The sequence below is a fragment of the Athene noctua genome, chromosome 7, assembly GCF_965140245.1.
Source record: "Athene noctua chromosome 7, bAthNoc1.hap1.1, whole genome shotgun sequence".
Classification (NCBI taxonomy): Eukaryota; Metazoa; Chordata; class Aves; order Strigiformes; family Strigidae; genus Athene; species Athene noctua.
In genome coordinates, this window is record NC_134043.1 from 17,253,205 (window position 1) to 17,276,962 (window position 23,758).

Below are 23,758 nucleotides of genomic sequence, written 5' to 3' on the forward strand. Positions count from 1 at the left end.
CCATGGATCAGATAGGGAAGGTCTTGGTTTACCTAGAGATCTTGGAATAGTTTTTGTGCCAATGTTTTTTATGGCAAAGGCATTCCTGACTGCTCACCATTCTGTCATTGTTGTCATTACCAGCTTATCATCATCACCAACTTCTCACATACTATATGATACATATGATTCTATGATATATCATACCAGTAAAACCCCAAAACTTTGATTCCTGGAGATATTCTTGAATTGCTTTGATTTACCCTCTAACTCCATTTTCTCCTCTTTTGTCCAACCCTGGAGAAGAGAAAGGCTTTCTATGCACAGCTAATAGAGTTACTGTTTTAGTTCACCTAACAAGGGCTTGTCGTTTTCTTAATGGCTGCTACGTTTTATTCCCATAACACTGTCTGTGTGTATGTGGCTGTGATTCGTTACCTACATACACTGAGCCTATACCCTGTGTTGCAGTTTGTACTTGAGCTGCTTCCTTGTAACAGAATGAATAAATATCTCAGATCTGCCTCTCAGTGGGTTCAAGCCAGCGTCCAAATTGTTTGGCTTTGGTCCATCTCCAAGGACCTATCAATTAATTTACAAAAACAGTGTTAACAAAAACATGGAATATTCCATTGTAAGCAGCAGTCAATGCATGTTCTGTATTTTAACATAAACCAATGTCTTGCATTTCCATGTTATATAAGAAAGCATCCACAAACGTATGATCTTAGAGATTACTCATAGCAGAGGAATAGATCATTCCCATCATGATAAAAGGCCAAAATTTAACAAGTTAAAAAATCCCAAATGTTAGTTGTACAGTAGGAATACAGTTTGCCTGAAGTTTTCCTGCAATTCCTTAGTGATTGGAGTACCTGGTGTAGTGCCTGGTGTACCAATGTGAGTGCCTGGAATGCAACATGCAAAATCATATAGCAAACCACTTAGTAAGTTTATATATTCCCTATATTGCCTATGCAAACAAAACATGCTCATTTGGATTTTATTTGCCCATATAAATCTTACAGAATAAAAAAATACCAGAATGAAATTACTGTAAAACATATTGTCTGCAAGTAGTTGTGGGTGTACATTTAAGCATTACCTGTGAACATGATAATGGAAAATTTATTGTAAATCCACTGTTTTATTATATAAGGTCAATAATCAGTTCCAGAATTTCTCAGGATTGGGCTCTATTTCACCAGCTCTCCCAAGTATAAATCAGAAGCCTCAGACTTCAAAGCAAACTCCCTTGCTTTGCCACTAAAACATTCTCACTTGAATTTCCCCCAGAATTCTTCTTTTTTTTTTTTTTTTTTTTTTCCCCTATCTGTTTTACTGTTGGTTCCTTTCTTGCCCTCCTTTTCCCCAATACCCCAAACAAAGGCCAAAACTCCCTAAATGTTTCTGCAGAAACTCACAGTGTCAAAACTCTGATATCTGCTAATGCTTCTTTTTTCTTTTTATAAAAGGCAAATAATTTCCCTTCCCTTCTTTCCATCAGTGATGAACATTCATATTGCAGCATTAGCCTCTGAAAAAGCCAGAACTCTTCTGACTCCAGCTTTTGAGGGAGAAGAACTGTGTCCCTCCATGGAAAGATCTCCCTGGAATGTACCACTGGAGACAAAGAAATTCAGAAAAACTTGCCATGTTTCCCATGTTTGAATCCTGCTGAGTGCATGTCCTTTCTGGTATTTTGTGGCAATAAACTCCATATGTTAATGTGGTAATGGAGGACTTTTCAGTCAAGCAGCCACAAGTATGACAAGGTATAATAAGGAAATAATAGGAAATAATTTAAAAGAGAAGATGCATGTTTTTTTCACAGCAAAAGAAGAACATCTGTGTCATTGGGAAGGTTTAATTCAAGGCTGGATGTTTGCCTGAAGAATAAAAAGTATTTCAAACTGAAATTAGATGAGAAGACTCCTATAGGCTGTGTTAGGACAGAGTAGCCTTTTCCAGCATCTTATATAGGAAGTATTCCAGTTTCCCAGAACCACATCATGGTTTTCCACCTTCTTTGGTGGCTGTCTGGCTAGATGCCAGCACAGAGGAGGAAAGGAAAAACATATTCTTTTTCTTTCACTCTAGCTAGAAATCTGGTTTTGAGAAAAATACTGCTCTGACTTTCATCAAGCTCAGTGTTGGTCCGGTTAACGTGTTAGGACTGTTGGTATTCCATGTAGCGCTCTCCCGGAGCAGAGACCTAGTGACAAAGACATGTGCCCATTTGACTGCTGTGAAGCAAGTGTCCTCTGTGGAATGGCCTCGTGGGATGGTCAAGTCTCAGGTGGCTTTTTCAGAAGACTGTGTGTTTCCCTTTGCTGAGTCAGAGGTTTGGGTTCTTCTCTGCTCATCTCATGCACATTCCCTCTATGAGGACAGAGTCCAGGATGTTTCTCATGAACAGGCCATTCACAGATTTGCAGCAAAGTAAACAAACAGGACCTGCTCATAAACAGCTCATTATCTACTCGATTTTCTGAATCAACACATCCAGCTTGGAATGGGAATCCCAGCTGAGCTGGTTGTTTTTGGCAAATTAGAGATCCCTCACGACCACAAGTGACTGGTTTCTTCCCTCATTCCCCCACACCCTGTTGAACATAATACAAGATACTTTCCACTCTCCATTGTGGGTGAAGACAAGAAACCAAAAGGACTGTAAACTCTCTTCAGTGGCAGCCCTGCTGGAGCATAGCTCCAAGGAAAGCAACATGGAGAAAGTATAGAAAATCTGCAGTTTGGGCAGCTCCCTTTCAGAGAGACAACAGCAGCAGAGAAGAGGCCAGATGAAGGTGGGCTGGGGTGAGACAGATGGGGAAGAAGCCATGATGTGGGCTGGAGTGCATCTACTAAGTGTTCAAAAAAGAGACAGTTTTCAACTGGATGTTGAAATACGCTGCAATCTAGTAAACATGTGTGTGTCATCAGCAAAGGCTCTGGGGATTTTCTTACTCCTGGAGGTTCTGAGAAACAAAGAATTGATAGAGGAAAGATGAAGAACCGCTTGCATGTTTCCGTGCAATACATGGGAAAACATACTTTGTATCAATGAAATATTTTATCTGTTCTGAAATAGGCAGACTTGTGTCATTCTTGAGTGCTTTAGAGCATAAGAAAAGATGGAAAGTTCAAAATTAAGAGCTCTTTTGAATAGGAGACTCTAAATGTTTCAAAGAATGTTCATTCTTCTCAGATTTTTCATTAATACACAACAAGTACAAATGGACAGTGTGGTAAAACCACAAAGAAATGTATAAACTTGCAAAAAAACCCCATGTGAAAAAGAAGGAGCTCTTTTCATTGGAGAAAAAATTGACAACATTTCCATCGTTAAAAAATTAAAAAGTTGAGGATAGAGTGTTTTAATTTTTCTTTGTATATCTGAAAGAGTGGGTGTTGGCAACACTATTTTTGCCCTTCTTGGATCCCAGTGGGTGCCACAAGAAGGAATTTACCTAGTAATGGTGAGAGGAGGTAAATCCAACAGAGGAATTTCTTCAGATTTGGAGTCAGCACTCTGTCATAGCATGGACAATACCATAGAGGTGCTGAAGTACTAACAAAAGGAGATTCAGGCCCGCAGATGGTTCCTGCAACACAGCTGAGCTAAGACAGCTCAATCCTGTCAGAGGCAAGCTGGAGATCTGAGTCAGTGAGGGTGGTATAAAGGAATGACTACATCAGGGCTTCCCAATTGTACATGACGAGCCAGTGGCAGTATCAGCATAACTCAGCCTTTCCCTCACTGCGTAGGGGAGATGGACCGTTCTCCATCAGATACAGAGGAACAACATGAAAGTCCAGCATAAACATGCCCCTGTCAGAGCTGTCCCTGACCACCTCCTCCCCACCACTTGTTCATCCCTCCCACAGGCAGGACTGGCGATGAAAAAGCTGTGGAAAGCAATACACAGGCCTGCCCAAATGGAAACTGAGCAGCTGCTGAAGCCTCAGTGTGACACTGGAGTAAAAAAATCTGTCAGTAATGAGCCTCCTGTAATGACAGGAGCTTAATACATGCAAGTTCTCCAGCATCATGGATATGGCAGACACTGGGTCCCTCCATGTTGGGGACATATGGAAACCAACATATTCAATTAACACCACATTTCTGGACCTCGTTGTTGTGTGTGTAGAGCAGTGTCAGTTCTGGAGCAACCACTGCTGTCTTTCAAGGGGTACATCCAAGCATCTTTGAAAATGGGGAATATTTGCTCGCTGGGGAATGTTTGCTTCAGATATTGTCCTCCAATGCAAATTACATTTCAGCATGGGCCTGTAATAGTGGAGGGAAAAAAGGACTTTTTATTACATTGGGCTGAGATTGATGTTCTTGATAAGTAGGGAACATTCCTGATCATCATGAGGAAGAACAGAAGGGCAATGAATGGAATAACTGCCTAATAAATGTCCTGCTCATCTCAAAAGTGACAATTTGGGAAAAAGGCCCCTGAGTGAGGAGGCAACATCACAAGGGAAAATTCCCGGCTTGTGATTGTATTCAACCACCACTGGCAGCAGAGGCATCCACCCACCCCGTCAGTCTAACTTGGAGTGAGTCTGTGTCATGTAGCTTCCTTCCTCAGTGACAGTTCCAGGGTGAAAGTCTGTAAGATTTCAGTGGCCCACAGTAGCATCTTGAGCAATGCCTAAATACGTTCACCAGATACGAAACAATGCCCCAGGCATGCAAGGGTGGTGAAACACTTTTGCAGTGATAACACATTTTTTGGGTATACAGGAGGAATGAGGCTCATGTGCCTCAGCTGCTGACACCCAGCCAGAGACAAGTAGTTTGCTGCAGAACTCTCCTTTGCTGATGATGAACCTACGCAGCCATAATACCACCGTGTTTCACTGGAGGCGAATCACGTCTGACAATGGAAGCAGTTTTAGGAAATACCTAGTGGGAGGAAGGTGACCTGAAGAGCACATTAAACTTCTGTAGGGGAGGAACAAAAAGCATCATATCCTAGCAAAACTATAAATTATATTTTGTGTAATAAACCAAAAATTTTGTCTAGCCCAAAACAGCCAAATCATCACAAAACCTATAACAGCAGTTTACTCTCAAGGTCATGTTACTTAGCAGTTGGCAAAGTGGAGGCCCTTTCTTGCAGCTTTGGTCCCCAGATAGAGTGTCTGCCTTATCAACACTAACTTGTTTTCTCAAAAATACATAGAAAATCTTGAGGCTGCTTAGCCAGAATGTGCTAATTAGAAACCGAAGGGGCATTTTGCAAGGTATGATTCACTATGCTTGGACAGTGAGCGATAGTACGTGTTGGCAGAATGTATGCAATTTGACAGCAAAAAGGAATTTGTGCCCACAATAACTTCCCCCAAGTATTCTCGAATTCAAGAAGGTCAGAAGTGACAGAAATAGAGATCTCTCTTTCTGATGATACATCATCAGAAAAAGTGACATGGTCCAACATTGCAGTATGCTATCTTAAGGACCAGGTAATCTGCTAATTCAGGGACCACTGAGCCAGAGCCAGCATTCTGCATCCCACAGAGCAAGCTATCCCAGCCTGAAGAGAGATGGGTACACCACCCATTTAAGAGAGTGATAAGCTAAATGGACAGGCTGCTGCAATGAAGGCACCAGTTTTTACCCAAATTACAGGGAGATAGTGATGAAGATGAAAATACATGCACAAAAAGAAACAACTTGTAGTCAAGGGCAAAATCAGGAGGACACCAAGAGTCTTTCAGCTGATGGAGGAGTCAGATACAAGAGATGATAGATCCTGAGATACAAGAGACTAGGATGCTAATCAAAGGTGTGAAGGCAGGAACTGGGTGGAAACAAATTCTTCACCTACAGTGACAAAGCAGACAGCCACAAGAAGATGGTTGAAAAAAATCCATGACATTTAAAGCTGAACCATTTGCAACAGGACTATTGACTGGGCTTGCCTCCGTCTTCTAGACCTGGTGCTGGTAATGATAGATAACTCTGGTACATAAGCAAATACTGTCACAAAGTGCAATAACACTTAAAAAGGAAAGATGGAGCAATCCGTGTGAAGCTTTGCAGGTGAAGTGCAGGTTGGAGCTCAGGGGAAAAAATATGGGGAAGGTAACAAGGAAGACTTGTTCAGACTGTGAACACCTGGCTTGAATGGTAGCTTTGCTTATGATAGCTCCAGGCTTCATTCTCTTAATAAACCATCACTTTCTTGACATCAACAGAATCCTCTTGTGTTACTTTCTCAGAACATGGTGCATAAAGCCCACCCTCCAGCCTTTACAGGCACCAATCCTATACATCAGGGTCACGAGTTCCAATAAGAAAGAGGACACTTCTCTGAGATGAGATGGTTCTCCAAAGGTTAACATGGAATCCCCAGTCAGCAGATGAGGGTAAGAACATGTCTTTCATTAGACAAATATATTTTTTTTTTTCAGGCACAAGGAAAGACGAAAAATAATGCCCATCCATCCGTGGGATCAGTTGAAGCCTTGCCAATAGACTTAATTGGTGCAAGATTTTCAGTCTTGCTGTAAATCTGGACCTTGCTCCAGCCAGTTCCTCCTGGCATCCAGCCCAAAGACCTTCCATGCAAACCATTCCACCAGTCTTTTTTGGATCATTGCAGGCAGCTAAGCAGAAGACCAGACAATGTAATCTATGGCTTCTTTCCTATGGGGAGACCTACATTATCCTGGCTCAGGTATCCATGAATGTCTTATCTCCTCCTTCCTTCAGTCAGCCCCAGTGATTGATGACTGTTCACTGCCCATATCTGTCAAAATTTTCTCTGAACTAACTCTGTAGATGTGTAGGGCCAGGTTAATCCAAGCCCAGACAAAGAAAGAAACTGATGGAGCCTCCAGACACAGCATGGTGCCATGACACTTGAAATGGAGTGGTGTGCTACACTGAGTGGTATTGGTAGGAGGAGATGGGGGGAACAGACTTAGTCGTTTCCAGAAAATTCATGCCTAATATATAGAGACAACTCTTGATGGCAGAGCAATTTGTGCAGCACCAGACAGAATAAACGTCTCATCAAGGCTGGGACATATTCCTTCACCTGCAGCCATCTTGGAACTGCTCTTTTCCTTTCTATAGCCTCACACACCACTGGCAGCAAAGAGATAATCAAGAGGACAATGTCTTCATTTAGAGACTGATAGTTCCCTATCCTTTCTGGCAAAGGCCTAGGCTTGTGGCTGGAGGTCAGCTGGGATCCAAGGTCAGCCAAGTAGCTTTTCCAATCCACAATGGATGGATCAGCCATTTTCACAGAATCGCATAATCATCTAGGTTGGAAAAGACCTTGAAGATCATCCAGTCCAACCATTAACCTAACATTGACAGTTCCCAACTACACCATAACCCTAAGCACTATGTAGACCCAACTCTTAAACACCTCCAGGGATGGGGACTCCACCACCTCCCTGGGCAGCCCATTCCAACGTCTAACAACCCGTTCTGTAAAGAGATGCTTCCTAATATCCAGTCTAAACTTTCCCTGGTGCAACTTGAGGTCATTATCTCTTCTCCTATCACTTATTACTTGGTTAAAGAGACTCATCCCCAGTTCCCTGCAACCTCCTTTCAGGTAGCTGTAGAGGGCGATGAGGTCTCCCCTCAGCCTCCTCTTTCCAGACTAAACACCCCCAGTTCCCTCTGCCGCTCCTCGTAAGACCTGTGCTCCAGACCCTTCACTAGCTTTCTTGCCCTTCTCTGGACACGCTCGAGTAATTCAATGTTCTTTTTGTAGTGAGGGGCCCAAAACTGAACACAGTCATCGAGGTGCAATTTTAATAAAAGTGGGAAAGAACTATTTCCTCTGTGGTAGCAAAAGCTTGTGATTGACCTGGCAGAGCATATAAACCCTGGTTTGAATGGGAAATGCTCTCTTTTCCCTTACACATGTGCACCTTTGTATCTAATACTGTTGGGTAGTGTTATGCTGCTGCCTGAAGTGTCTAGCTCTTAATTAAGTGCAACAGGGTCTGTTGATACAGTGAGACAGAAAAGGAGGCTGCTGGCAAAACCCTCACCAAAGACAGCTCAGACAATGCAGCCAAACCTGTAGGAAGATAAAGCAGCTAAACCAGAATCCTATTTTCCCACCCCCCAGCATGATAACAGCAGACGGAGAAATCCCTGGCTCCAAACCCTGCTTCCCTTTTTGCTCCACTCGTGACCTGGAAAATAAGTGTCTCCCTAAATCATGCTCCAAAAGTGTTTTACAAAGAGCTGCAGATCGAGGTGAATAATGCCTGCTAAAAGAGGAACTATTCCTATGACTTCTATGTCATGATCAGCCCTCTGCTGGGCTCCCCTCCAATTTGTCCCAAGTTCTACACAGACACAGATCCAGAAAAAGGGATCATATCCCAAGAGCTAAGTATTAGATATAACAGACAGGTGTATACAGAAATAGGAGGACACAAGGATTGCAGCTGGTTTTGTAGCTATGGTTTTACTGAAATTCAACTTCAATAAAAAGCTTAAGTGACCTGAACTGGGGATAGAGGTGGAAGCATAGATTCTTAGTGTGTATGTATATGGATTACCTGTTAAAGGTACGCTGACTGTTTCAACCCAGCATTAGCTGTTTGCTCACTCTTCCATGGAGGTAGCTGTCTCAAAGAAGGAGGATCTAAAAAGTTTCTTGAATCAGTGTGTTAAAATTCATTATTCATCAGACCCTGGCTTTACTGAGTCTTTTAGTTGTGGGAGAGGGATCACTGCTTCGCTTCCAAGTTATAGTCAGGAATCTAATTTCCACCAATTTCTTCTTCCTCAGTTCTGTTTCTCTGGTGCCTCGCTTCCTCTTCAGCTCCTCTCCTATTTTGTTTCTCACCATATGTCTCCAAATAGTACTGTTTATCTGCTACAAAAAAGATGCAACTATCACCATTTTAGGCTTAAATTTATTTTCTTCCTCTCTATAATATAATGAATCTCTGAAAACAGACCTGGGAGAATCTGCCTGACTCAAGGAAAGATTGCTTTTGCCTAAATGATTTGTCTAACCTGATATGAAAAACATTCAGAGATGGAGATTCCACAACTTCCCTAGGCAAATCTATTGCCTAAAAATAGACTCCTGTTTATCAAATAGTCTGAAACTATAATCTGTAGCAAAGGATTATTTTATATGCTCTATGGTACCAAGGCTGGGACAAACAAAGAGGCCACAGTAATCTTCTGCCATCATTCCAGGGTCAGAAGAAGTGCTTAGAGTACAGTCTTCTGGGTTTAGTCACAGCAAGTCTCCTGGCAGCATTGTGTACTGAAGTTAAGCTGCTTGAGCTTGTTGTGATATGCATATGCAAGGCCCCCTGGTAAACAAAAATCCAGTATCTCAGTTGCTGATATTACAGCTCTGAGTTGTGGCTACCTCCCTCCACACTCTAGAGCCATACCCACACCTTCCTTGGAAATGATCTTGGGCTTCAGCTCCAGAGGAGCAAAATCTGGGACAAGATGAGATAGGTTTTCTGGGAGAAGACTGGCTTTGGTGAGTGGTTGGGATTACTTTTACCCTAGCATAGACAATTAGACACCTTCAGATGATTTAGGAGTAAAAATGAAGCATTTTTAGTCTTCAATGTAACAGTGAACATAGTTTTTCCCAGGTGTTTATTTAAAGTCCCCCCACATCACACTGCTGGCTGAAAGCCCCAGGACTCCATGCACCGTGGATCTTTGACCCTCAGAGAAGTGTTGGGGATTTTGCCTAGCATGATCACGTCAAGAAAGAGTCAACCAAGGAAATATGTACTCTGGTTGCATGTGTCATGAGGATATCAATCCGCAGATCTGGTGTTGTGGCCTCTAACCAGATGCATATTTTCATAGACTCTAGTTCCTATGTATATGATCCATACCTTGCTTAGCCCAGGCTTGTGCAGCAGATCTAAAGAGCTCAGAAACATCTCAATTGGTGCCCAAGTCAGATACTCAACATGATAAAATGAAATCAAGCCCTGTCCTGTTCGTTGGTCATAGCTGTGGTTCTGAAACAGAAAGTGTTGCAATGGAACTGAGCAGAGAGTGAAGAGGAAACACAGGGCTCCACCATGCTTCCCTACCCACTGTGTTGCTGGTGAATGTTATGGTTTATTTCCTTGTGTTACTCTCTTTGTTGACTGCAATTGCTTCTGATCTTCAGACAGAACATCAATGATTAATGAGTTATACATGTTCCCCACAGGAACTCTGGGTAGCCTGGAGGTCTACTGAGGACAGAGAACAGGAAGCCATTTTGTACTGAACAGCCTAACCTTAGAGGATATTCACCAGTGGTAGCTCTAGACAACGTCTGACTACAACAGGCCCCTAATTTAAAGGCTCCATGTGCTCCCATTCCATGTGCTTCAAAAAGCTGTATGGCAGTCTGTACTGTTTATGAACATATATATATTTAAAGAGAAGCTCTATGTTTATTAAAGATAATGGCCTTTGTCTTATAAACCATGATTTCCTCTTTGGCACAGCCACTTAACCCACCCTCACTGAGGTGCAGGATTTCCTTTGGCCAACTTACTTTATACTTTTTGGCTATGAAATGAGTGTAGGTTTCTCAGATGAAAATGATTGACACTCTCTTTGCACATACCCAGCCAATCTCTGTTGCTAGAATCAGTGACGGTGGAACCATTGACCTCAGTGGAGTTTTCCCCATGTACTTCAACAGTGAGGTTGGCTTTCTCTTTCTGTGCATATAGAGTTACAAACCCCACAGTTGCCTGAATTCACCCTGACTTTCATTGTTCTTAAATGAGCACCCATAAAGTGAATTTAGAGGAGTCAGTGTGTTTTTCCATCCAGAATAAATAATCAAGATCTTTCACCCAAAGGATCCAAAGATATAGAAAGAGCTTAATGCTGTCTATCTAGTAACAATTGTAACAGATGTTGTCGCATGGTAAGGTTATTTGGAATCACAAATTGAAGTTTATATCCAGGAATTTCCTTTTCCAAACAAACCCAAAATTCAATAGATAAATAGTGGAGAATCAAAATTATCATTCTTATAATGATTATCCATCATTCCAGACCTCATCTTGCTACCAAAGTTATTAAATTTTCAGCCTCCTGTCCCAATATGAAGGAAATCATATGGTAATATTTATGGCAGATGTTAAGACAAGGCAAAAGGAGTCCAGCTGCAATTCTGAGTGGCTTTTTGCAGCTGCACATGGTGGTGCTGAGACAGCTTTGATATGCTGCTTAGCTTTCCCAAATTAGCTCCCAGCAAAGGCTTTAAGCCTCTAAGCTGAATGGTGGTGAGCATCTCAGTGTTCTAACTTTTGCTTATCCTGGGAATTGAGGTAAACATGTCTGGCTTCTTGGACTGTGAAAAATACGATTTGCCATTGAGATGTGGCTGGCCTAATTATCTTGAGGCCAACATTCCTACTCCAGAGCGATGTGATCCTCCTAAGGGTGTGATCTCAGACATATCCCCTTCCCCATGAAAGGGATACTGAGGATCTGAGCCTCATATAAATAACAGTGTAGTGCCCTATGCCTAAGGCTGCTGGAAGAGGCTCTTTGGTATCTGAGAACTTGAATCCCATGAGGAAAAGCTGGCTGTTTGGCTGATGTTCAATGTCAATCAATTTCACACAGGCTTGGGGGAATCTGACAGAATTCATAACTGACCCTGAAGAGGAAGATTATTGCCTAGGAAAGGGTGCTGTGTTGGGCCAATAATGCATGGCCAAGTTTGATGAATTAATAGGACAAGGAGGAGCTTATTTGGGTCTCTCTGGCATATTTTTACTCTGCAGATTGAGGTAGTTGCTTTCCATGATGCTCTAAGCCTGTAAATTCCTTCTGGCCTGAACAATATTTTTATTATTATTATTTTTAAGCACATAGACTAAACACAATCCATACATCTCAGAACTGCCCAGTGAGCTTTTTCCCTTGCATTGGGAAAACAAGGCCCTTTGGATTGTTTATAGCCAGCTCTGTGCTTTAGATGGCTGACTTTTTGGTGACACAAGCGAGACAGTAGGAAGGTCACTGCATCCCCAAATTGCTGTGCTTTATTCTTAGTGATTTGAATGAGCACCACACATAAACTCTGCTGGGACAGCTAGTCTCTGAGAGGACAAATTCCAGTTTTGCACTGAATGGCACAAACCCAGAATCAGTTCACTGAAATCAGCAGAGTTATTTTAGATCAGGACTGAAGGGAACATAGCCTAAGGTCAGAATCTCAGCTGAACAATCCTCAGAAGCTGCAGAGACTAGACGGTATTTACTTGGAAAGCCAAAGCATATCTGAAGATATTCAGACTTGAGCTGTCTGACCTGATACAGCTGAAAGCTGTCCTAGTTCTCTAGCTCCTATCTGGCAAGAGACTTACAACTTCTCTGGCTTATCAGCAAGGATATTGATCAATTTGCCATCTCCCTCCCATGACTCTTATAATTTCTTTCACAGGGTCATTGGGATCATCTCTTTTTCTGCTCACAGTAGTGTGACCAGCACAGGACATATTCAATGATGGATAAATAGAGCTGGATAGGTAGAGACACAAGGACTGAATACGGATTAATGAACAAATGAAAGTATGAGTGGTGAAGAGGAATGGAAAGAACAACAGAGAAATTAGTCCCTTCCACAATGCCTTCAAAAGGCTCTTTTTTTCATAAAGATAATACCTCTGCCCCTCACCAACCATCCCCCAAACAGCAATAACATTGGAGGGGCAGATTTTCTATTCTGTGATAACATTCATGATACACATAAATAAGAAATCATCAACTGAGTTTTACCTTGACATTATTATTCCTTGCCAGGTACTTCTCTGTCTTTTATTAAGACCCCTGTGTTTGGTTGGGCACTGTTTGTGTAACTTCTGGCTATTATCCCAAATCTGTAGGTAGAAAACTTTAAACAGTCATATTAGCTTCTGTTGCAGAAAATCTAACTTGGCTTCAAACTCTCCCTCTTCTTCAAAGTGGATGGTCCCAGACTGTTTGAAATAAGTGGAGAAGTTAGTAATTAGAAATCCATCATATGTATGCACATGCATTAAATTCATAGTTACACACACCCACACATAATACATTGTTACCTTTCATTAGAAGTTAAACTACAGAACACTGATCTGTTCTTAACAACATCAGTTCAAGCACATCTTCAAGCACACCTATGATTCTGCCCTTTAAGTTTAGCCCCAGAATTCTAGTAATCCTACATCAGTCTCCAGCTCCACCACAATTTTACCAAATGACCTCAGAAAAACAGTTTCATCTACAAGGATCTGTTTCCTCATCTGTGATACTTATTCCCAACCTCCTGAGAGGTTTACCATGATGCTGGATGTGCAGAGTTGTTTAGTTTTTGTACTGGTACAGAATGCAGAGATCACTGTAACCTGCACCTCTCAGGGCTTTGCAGATGAAACTTGGCTCTGTTCACACCTCATCTGGAAACTTCCAAACAGGATGAGATTAGGTAAACTCTGAGTTCAGAACTGGATGGCAAAGATCTTTCCTTCTTGCAGTCCATTATACATCCTTCAGTGCTCACTCCTACGTTTTCCAGAGCTGTTCCCAGACTTTTATGAAAAACTTGTGAAGTGGAAAGTGACGCAGCAAAGCTGGCTGAATGATTTCATTTAAAAGCCCTTTAAAAACTCTATTACATGTCAGAAACAGTCAGCAAGACAAGATTGCAAAAACTTTTTTTAAAGCTTTTCCTCTTCTCTTTGCAATTACCAGAAACCCTTCTTTCTCACATATTAACTGTCTCTGGTCCAGGAAAGCCTGGGCTAGAAACTCGCAGAAAAGAAAAAAAGGGTTCTTTGGGTTCAGTGGAGACAGACAGACATCTTTTCTCAGCAGGTACCTGCATCGTTCCAAATAAAAAAAAACTATCTAGCATGATTTTTAAGTAAAATGTTTTGAATGACCAGAAACTACTTTTAACATATTTTTAAAATGTTATTTATAATAAATAATTGGTAATGATGTTTTTGTTTCAGAAAGAAACAAAAAGGTTAAATTTTTTGTCCAAGTTTTGAGTGTAAAACTAACCAAAAAGCCTTCATTCAAGTAAAACTCAGTCTTTTCCTGCTCTTCTGGTGAAGTTTGGTTCAGATTCTTATGGTACCACTGCAAATTCCTATTTAGTTAAGTTTTTTTTTTTTTTTTTTTATTGTCTGGGAATATTCTTAATGGCTTAATAAAAAGAAGTATTGAAAAAAGACTTGAATGGAAACAGGCTTCATTTGCACCTAGATATCAGGTACATTTTGGCCTTGAGGTTCAAAACAAATGCTTGCAGCTTGTTTTCTAGATTCATATCAAACACAGCTGGCATATATATCAGAAGATGTATCTTTGTGTGTGAGGCCAACTTTTGTAGGTATTCAGATATGGACATGAATGCCTATTTGAAGTGCACATCTTAAAAACCTCCCTGTATTACTGTACTCAGGCTTAAAAACAATTCCCCAGAGTTTATGTAAAAACAAAAAAATGTTCTTTTCCATACCAGTTAGGAAAGAAAAATCAAAAAACGTCAAAGGAATTAAAGCAGAGGGGTGATTTGTGTCGATTTTGGAAGGGTCAACAGGTAAAGAGAGAAGTCTAACCCAGAGGTTTGATATCCATTCTATTTCAAAGGTGAAGATAAGGTTCACTCAGCTTTGCTTAAAATTTATTTATTTTTAATAAACCCATTCACTCACTGGCCTGTTGGCTTGGCAGCCACTGTTTAATGCTGTCAACTGGAACATCTGAGTTTGGGAATAAACTCAAGTTCCCAGGACCTAGGCTGGCAGAGGGTAAGTGCATTTGGAGATGCTGCATTTAGAGTCCCTGGAGGAGGGAAAATGTCTGCAAAGCTCTTAAGGGATAGGAGATTCATGGTGTCCTGTTACAGTAGGCTCCCTTATGTCTCATTTGTGTGCCGCCTTGGCTGGGGGAAACTGCACGAGTGGATGGGGCCATGAAGGGAAATGAGGGCAAGGGACTAGGTATTTTTCTGGGCAACAGAGTTGAGGGTCTAGAAGCTGGGGTTTTTATGGCAGAGTATGGGAGAGAAAGAATAGTTTTTAAAAGAGAGAAATGAACTAGGGCTACAAATAACTCTAGGATGACTGGCGTTTTAACCCCGTGGGTGCTGTGATCACTGGAAACACCTAGCTGCATTGTGAGTCCTGCTCTCTGCTTGTGACCACAGGTAGTGGAAAGTTATTCTGTCATAGTGTAACATTAACACTCATGACCCAGATTTTGAGAAATTTAGCTCTTTGAATGATACTTTGTGTTATGTGGTTACCCATGCCTTAGGAATCCAATCAAGATTCACTACCTTGTTATGCTGAGGACTCCCTGGAGTCCTTGGGTGGAAATGTGATTGGTTCACATTGAGCACAGAGCTAATGTGAAACATTGCATTCAATTCAGCCAGATTGCATTGAACCACTTTTCAGTAAGCTGTGAAATTCTTGTTGGATACTTCTCATGAATGGGACTTTGGTCCAACCACAAGAAATTCTCTGAAAAGAGAGACTCACTCTGCCTTTTTCTAGGTCATCCAACTAATTGCATTAATTTTCAACTGTAGCCCTGTTTGAAAAGAGTCAGCAAAGACAAGGATTGTGTTTTGCCAGGAAGATTTCTTAGTCTCTCTTTCAGAAGAGCCATCTGGACTCCAGTTCATATTTTCAGTGCCATTTTCTTGGGCATTTTACCTATCCCCATTGTTGGGTTTCTGTGGCAGTGAAAATCTCTGGCATGACTCTCATAATGTTAACATTAAACCCATCAGTTGTACTTGGGGCAACCCACACATCATCCTTTCTGATGTTAATTTGGTTTCCTCCCTGGCAGTCTGAACTATCAAAGCATTCTTCAGAACAGGCTATTCTAAGAAATGGCTGGACACCATTTCTTTCCACCTTCTAGTGCTGATGTTCCAAGCCACTCATTATCTCTCCTTTTTTTTCCCCTCAGTGGACAAATAGAGTCTTTAAAAGAGAAGAAAAGAATCCAAATATCCTTTGATGCCATCTATAAAAATTAAAGTCCAGTTGAATCCAGATATTTCCCTTCCTATCACATTCAAGGTCTCTGTTCTGCAAGAATCTGGTCTTGCTCTCTCTGTTTCTACTCTTGTCACAATTACAGCCTTTGACCCCAGGCCACTCAAGAGAAGTGAAACCAGAAGGCACATGTTGCCTGAAATTCGGTAGCACTGAGGTCAGTGGCTTCGAGCCTTAACAGAGTATCTCAAAATCATTTTGGCTATTTAGTGGCAGGAGCCAAGCTGCTGAGGTGAGTGTGAGAAGTAAAACAGTTTCCTGTGAAAGACAGCCTCTGAGGCAGGAATCAGGAGATGGGCTGGATGTTTTGCAGCATTGTGCTGTGGGATCTGGTTGTGTTACCTGGAAGGAACTGGCCTCAAAACTTCCTCTATGCTTCTTGCAGAAGATTTCACCACTAAGTCTTTGCAGAATTACATCTACCAATTATTGCCTAGTAATTCCTAACAGAAGTAATTTGTACTTATTTTTTCCTCCTTTTTAGAAAAAGGAAAAAAGACTGCCTTTCCAAAGAAACATCAGAGTTAACCAATAAAGCATTTTCTTTCCTTCAAGGGAAAAAAAGCATCCTTCTATTTCACATAGATTTTACATGCATTGCAACACCCTTTTAACTTTTCCAGGCTTAGATTACAGTGCCTGCAGTCCTGGCATTAAATCTGATTTACACTCAAGAGTAAAGTAAAATACTGTTAGACTAAGAGCTTTGAAGGCCTTGACTTCATTGAGGTTAATGGAGTGCATCCTGTTAATGTCAGCTCAAGGATGGCTCAAGGGGAAATGGAATAATGTCAAAACTAAGAAAATTACAGGAAAAGTGACACTTAGTAGTGATGCAAGGCTTATCCTTGGGACAAATATCAAAACCTGCCTTTTTCCATATATGCTATGCATTCCTTCAGTCTGTTCTGAGATGATTAACTGACTGGACTTTTCTATATTCTGCCTTAACAGGAGATGAAGCCTCTATGTAAATCTTCCATTCAAATACCTATAGCAATTGCTGTTCTGAGATTTCACTGAGGACTTTGGCCAGGAAAAGACAGACCCAAATGAGGAATCAGTTCATCTGATAGAAATACAAATTTTGCTCATGCTGAGGAACTGAGATGTGAGGATTTTGGCTAAACAGCCTTGGTGTGTACCCTGCATTATTACCAGTGGATGGCTCTATTATGGTCAATAAATTGACCATAATGAAAAAAGTTCACTCATGGTCAATTCAGCTCCTCATCACATTTAGTATTTTCTTCTTGTGTAAACAAGACCATGTTTTTCTCCCAACCTTTGCAACACCTTTTATAGTTCTTTGGCTCAGAATAGAGCCTGAGAGCCCTTCCTGGCCAAAAAGTAAGTATTTAGTCCCTTACCCCCTATAACATGTGCAAACCACCTTAAAGCTGAAGAAATGGCATCACTGGAGAGGGTCATCTACACATCTGGTGAAAATTTCCATTTGAGATGCTGTTGGAGAAAAGGGAGAAGGAGAAGACTTAGAGATACTGTGACCACAAGATGTCTTCTTTGAACATGGCCTGTCCATGTAAATAGATTGAGCTGTTTCAATGGCCAGACAATAGACATGTTACATCCTTAGACAAGATGTACATATTGTGCCAAGTGCAGATTCTAAAGTGTAGAAACCTGGACAGCTTTTTCTTTGTTTATGTCACATTCTATCCCTCACTTGTTCCTCCCTCTGTCCCTATAGCTTTGATGTCTTGAATTGTAAGGTGGCTGATAGCAGAAGGCTGAGAAATGCCCATTTGGATCAAAACTTCCAAACTCGCTGAATCGTCAAGGGACTAGCAAGACCAGCTACCCTCTTCCTCCTTAGATACTCTAAAGGTTGTTTTAAGAATTTATGATATGATTCAGATACTTTTCAATATTGTGGTAGGCACCTTGGCTGCTTAAATGGGCCTGAAAATGGAGTATAGGAAGTAGCTATGTCTCTATCTCTTCTTCCAGCACATTTCCTTTTTATTATTCATAGGCAAGTTTGTGAATGGCAAGTTCCTTTCAGTACTGTAAGCCAAATGTTTCTAGTGCATGCATGCTGTAGCACCTGCTGCTACCTTTAAGACCTTCTTGTGGTCTTCAACAATGTGCGAAAACCTTGTCATCTGTGGGACTAAAGTCTATCTCATGTTGTCTCATACCTATTATTTCTTCAGCAAGGACACCGAATGGATGATCCGGGCATTGACAGGTGCTTGTCTTTAAGCACTCCACAGATTATTTTCTTTTGATGTACCTAAGGAGTAGCTGTATTAGTGGGAAAGCTGTAGATTTAAGTAGTAAGGAAGGATAGTTTCCAGCATCTCTCACAAAGCCTCACCAGATGGTGGGAGTCATATTGCTCTAGATGTATCAGAGAAAGACGATTATGAGATTATTTACCAAGACAGTCCTCCTAATTTTTACTTTACAGTGAGCAAGTTGGATTTATCTGGGGCCTCTCTTGTATGAGTCATACACACGGATTTTTGTGCATACACTTTTGGATTAATCAGCAATTTCATTTTTACTCACTCCCTTTCTGTTTGCTCCTGATTAAACATTCCAGCAAATGACTTTGTATTCAGTCCTGGGCCTATCCAGTCCCACAAGTTTTGGTATTCTTTTATATGGTGAAAGGATGAAACCCATTTCAAGATGGAAACAAGTGAATTTAGAGAGAACACTTACGAAGAGTGAATTTAAAATGAACCATGTGGCCAAACTGCCCAGTCAGAATGGATAAATCCCAGCAACAAATTGCCCATGAACAGACAAGGGAAAAGGACTATTTATTTGAATGAATTCACAGCTGGACTCACACAATATGTACATTTGAAAGCAAAAAAATGAAATACAAGTCATTCAAGAAACAACCTGCTAGGAATCATTGACAAAGAAATGCATTTGCAACATCGAGTCTCAAATTGCAAAATTCTTGTGTGAGGCAGCATGTTTCAGGTTGAAGTCTTTCATGGGATCAAGGCTTTTGAATGGCCCCTTAATGTAAAATGCAGAAAAAACATCCATACCTTTAACTGTTTAATATTTTGGGTAAGACATGGGTATTAACTCCTTCCTTTCCCTGATCTGTCTGGTGACTTTTTTGGAATGTTGACAGGTTTGCAAAATCAATGTCCTTTTCTCCTCTCGGGGAAGGCCTGGGTGAAGGTGACAGATGCAGTCCAAGCAGTGGAATCAGAATGACTAAAATCTTGTACATAGCTCTGAACACATAATCTAGGCTAAGTCACAGAGATGGCTTGCCAAAAGGACATGAATGAAAACCAACTTCAGTTCCTGCTGGCGGCAAGCTTGGAGGAAAGATGATCTGTTTAAGTCTAGTCTCTTTCCTTGGGCAGTCCCTTGTTCAAAATGAAAACTAAAATAATATCAGAGTGCCAATATGTTTACTGAAAAGCCCTGCATGGCGCAAGCACTGTGCAGTCCAGGTGACTATCTGCCAGAGAGTCTGCATGGAGAAGGTGTACGACAGGCTTTTCCAACACCATGCGCTGCCTGCATGCTTATCTTCTAGAGTCGCTGTACTTCTGCAGTCTATTGTGCTCCAGCAGTAATGACCTTAAGGACATGAAAACTTCCAGTTTAGATTTCAACCAAACACATTTCTCCTGACAAAACAGTATGTGGAGCAATTCAAAACCCATTTCTCCTTTTCAGTTCCTTTCTGAGGAGGCAATCTTTCTGGCAAAGGCAACATAATTCAGCTTGAAAGAAGGATGGGATTGAGGCTGGGTGTCATTTCAGGTCCATTTCTAAAATCTGATGATCACTGTGAAGCCCAGTATGCTTTCCTTCTGCACTGAGAGTATGCAATGTTTTTTTTCACAACAGCTTAAAGAATTTTTCTGGGAATGAGAGGGCATTGGGGTGAAATGTCACAGCTTTGATGGCAAGTTATCCAGGCTTTCTTTGTTAGGGATATGTGATATATTTGTATGTCTACAGAATATTTGCCACACTCTTCCATGAGGCACTGAAGCCAGGCTTTCAAATGCCGAGTAAATCTTTATTCCTTTTTTATGCCCAGTTTAATTTATTCCATCAGCACTGGCTACATAAAGACATAAATCTTCCCACGGAACAGTGCAAAACAACCAATATCAATTCGTAATTTCTAGTGATTGAGTTGCAACTGGCAGGTAGCCAGGAATTAGTGCACTTCATCTTTTCCTTAGGTTTCATATAATAAAGTGAATAATTGGGGTAATCAATTTGGAAAAAGAAATCTGCACCTGTTTTGCTCATAGCAGAATTTGAAGAGAAAAACCTATTGGTTAGAGACTACAACATCCTGGTTGTTAAGAGGCCTTGATTCAGGCAGAAACAGAGGTTCTGAAGTTCATGGGGAAAGCAAACACCTTGATCGTTCAACCACATCTCCAGAGCTGCACAGGCATTTGTCACTGGAGATCTCCAGAAGGACAAGGTATCTCATGACGTTTCTAGATCCACTGACTGGGCAGTGTGACAGAAGAACATGGGAAGAAACAACTGTCATCCTTTCTGTCCCAGTCTTCAAACTCTTCATAGTGCTATTGACTTCAGCTACTCTGAACATTTGCTTTATCAGAAAGACCTGAAGAATTTAGGACATTCAAGGGAAGAAACATTTCTAAAATAAGCACCTCCTTAACAAAAGTGCTCTTGAAGTAATCTGATTTACCTCCTTTTCTCTCCTCTTCCATGTCTTCCTATGAGAAAAGACATTGGAAGGAACAAGCCTGTATTGGGAGTGGCTTCCTCATGGTTTTCAGACAGTGGTTATGGGTAACGAGCAGCATGAAAGAGAGAAGCCCATGGATAACATGCTGAGGAACTAATGCAGGACGGATGTGAGAGCACATTCAGAAACTCCTCTTCCATACTAGCTGGCAGACCCAACAAGCTGGAGTGAACTCTGCAGTACACTTGGGTCTTTAATTACTCTGGGTAAGTACGTGCTAGCGAGGGAAAAGGGGGGGATGCATGAACCTCATGCATCAGTCAGAGCCCGGTACCTCTGAATGCACATTGCTATCTGCTGTGTGAACTGAAGGAACAACTGGCAGAGGTAGTATGTTGTTACTGTACAAGAACAGGTGGTTAAAGGGAGATGTGATACATTTATGCCTCTGCTAGCCAGCAAAAATATATGGATATTCAAAATCCTGGCTCCTCCTCCTGATTCTGGGAGGAAATGTGGCCTAAGCCAGTACACTCAACACAATCAATCACTTAGATTTAGTGTGCAATTTTTCTAAAAGGCAGATTGTCATTAAAGGAAACTTAGCTCTGTATACTTCTCTTATAAAACCTTTCCACAAACATATTTTTACAATGTATAAATGGCCCCTATCTGTCTCCTCAGGCAGTGATATAGGGCTGACTTAAATGGAAAACTGAAAAATGAGGAGTTGAGACTAATAACCATGATCTTCCATGAGGCTGGCAGCTCACTACAGTTCTCTGTAGCTCAAAACAAACACTGTTGTGACCACCTATACTGCTGGTTTTTTGCAGTTATGTCCTTCTATTTAGTATTTCAACTCATCTGCCTGACATGTAAAAAGTTTATAGTACAGACTGGCACTTTTCAGACACAATGTGCTGAGGTTTTTGTGGCTGGGCCACCTTCAGTTCTTACAAGCTCAAAGGACTGTGTGCATATTGCCATGTCCAGGGGTTTAACCCCAACATAACAGCACCTTCTTCTTTCCCAGTTCATTCTGTCTCAAGTTTCCTCCTGAAAGCCCTAGGATTTCAGACTGTTTCAAGAAAAACAGTTAGGAAAAAATGTCTGGTTTAGAGGAGTAATTTATTTTCCTTCATCTCCTTTTCAGAAATAGCCGGACTGTTAAAACATTAATTACCAAAAGAAAAAAATAAAAACAAACCACCACCAAAAAAAACCCCAACTGCCAGAAAAAAAGCCAGCCTGAGGCAGATCATGAACATGGAAAGTTTCAGTCCAAATGATTAAAATTTGACAAAGCTATAAATCCATGAAAAGAAGAACTTACACTGGAGAGTTTTAAGAGAAGTTTAATACCCATATTGTTATTCTCAATGTTAATTACATAATGCATTAATAAATAGGTAGAGGTTATTATTCACAGAGGTGCATTTGGCCAGTACTGCACTTACTGCCCCTGAGGAATTCACTCTCTCACAGCAGCTGCTGGATGAAATGCTATCTGCTGGGCAGACACTGCTCTGTTGTTTGGAACTGCAAGAAAAGAGTAAGATCCTATGTAAAGTTATTAATCCCTTTTCACCTTGTGTTGTGCATCATCAGTCTTTAAACATGATGTTCCTGATCACATTCAATCAAATACCATATTGTCATAAACGTTTCTTAAAAATAATAACAATAAAATCATCAAACCAGTTATAAAGGTAGCGAACAAAGAAGCTGATTCGTTGCAATAAGCTCAAATGAGAGATAATGATCTAAATACCTCCACATTTTAGGAAAATGTGCACCTGGAATCTAGCCAGGGCTTTCACAATGGGCTGAACCAGCTCCTTCAGAGTCTGGGAAAGTTCAGACCCACATTCCCACTCTCTGGCTCGGAACCATCTCAGCTTTGATCTTGTGTATATTTCATCAAGTTGCACATCACTGGTTCACCATTGTGGCTCAGGTTGATTGCATCATTTAAGAAAAGTGCTATGGAAGGTGTGGGGAAAATAACCATTTTTGGTCCATGCTCAGAACACACACACACATACACACAAATAAAAAGAGAAAGAAAAGAAAAGAAGAGAGAATGAGGAAGTGGCACATGGTATCATGCAAGCCATTTTCACTAAGATGTGTTGCTGCGAGGGTGAAATGCTGCCATCATGAGATTTATTCATTCTCACACAGAAGTTATGGGCCTGAAGAGGGGATTTCCCAATGAAATTTTGTGGTTTGTGATATGCAGGAAGTAAGACCCTATGAGTCTTAATGGTCACCAAAAGTTTTAAAGACATTTCAGCATGCTTACAAGACAGACTCACAGGAGTTTTACTGAGCAGGCAACTACAACTTACATCCCAGCAGATGGATAATTTCCATTGGCTTCATATTTGCTTGGGCAAAAATCAAGACTTGGGCTCCTGATTCCTGCCTCAGACTGGAACCAGTCTGAGTCTGCGGTGATGTTTCCAACAACATATTTGTTTGGTTCTCTCCATGAGCTCAGCCTGAATCCTTCTGATTTGGAAAAATGAGCCAGAACAAACGGCCCAGCTTGGGAGTGTTTCATAAGTACCAATATGACACATAGAAACAGGAGTTTGCATGCCTGGAGAAGCACGAGCACCATAACGGACCTTTTGAGCAAATTTGTCTACTATCTGTTCAGGGCACTCATGTTACGTTTCATAGGGCTCTAGTCACAGCCTGTAAATTGCCCAATTAACCTGGATTTAATCCCACCAGAAAAAAAACCAACAACAAACAACAACAACAAAAAACCACCCCCCCAAAAAAACCCAAACCCCACAAAACTCCTTGAATCCATTACATTCCTTAACTCAAATATTTTACCAAAGAAGTGTCTTTTAGTCCCAGATACCCAGTTTAAAGTGTCAATTTAAGAAATGTTTTGTGTTAGTGTTTTCAACAGACACGAGAAGAGATGGACTTTGCACTGGTGAGCACTAAATAAATGAAACAGCTCTATCTGCCCTGCACCTCTCTTCTTGCAAATGAGGTTGTAAATGCTTA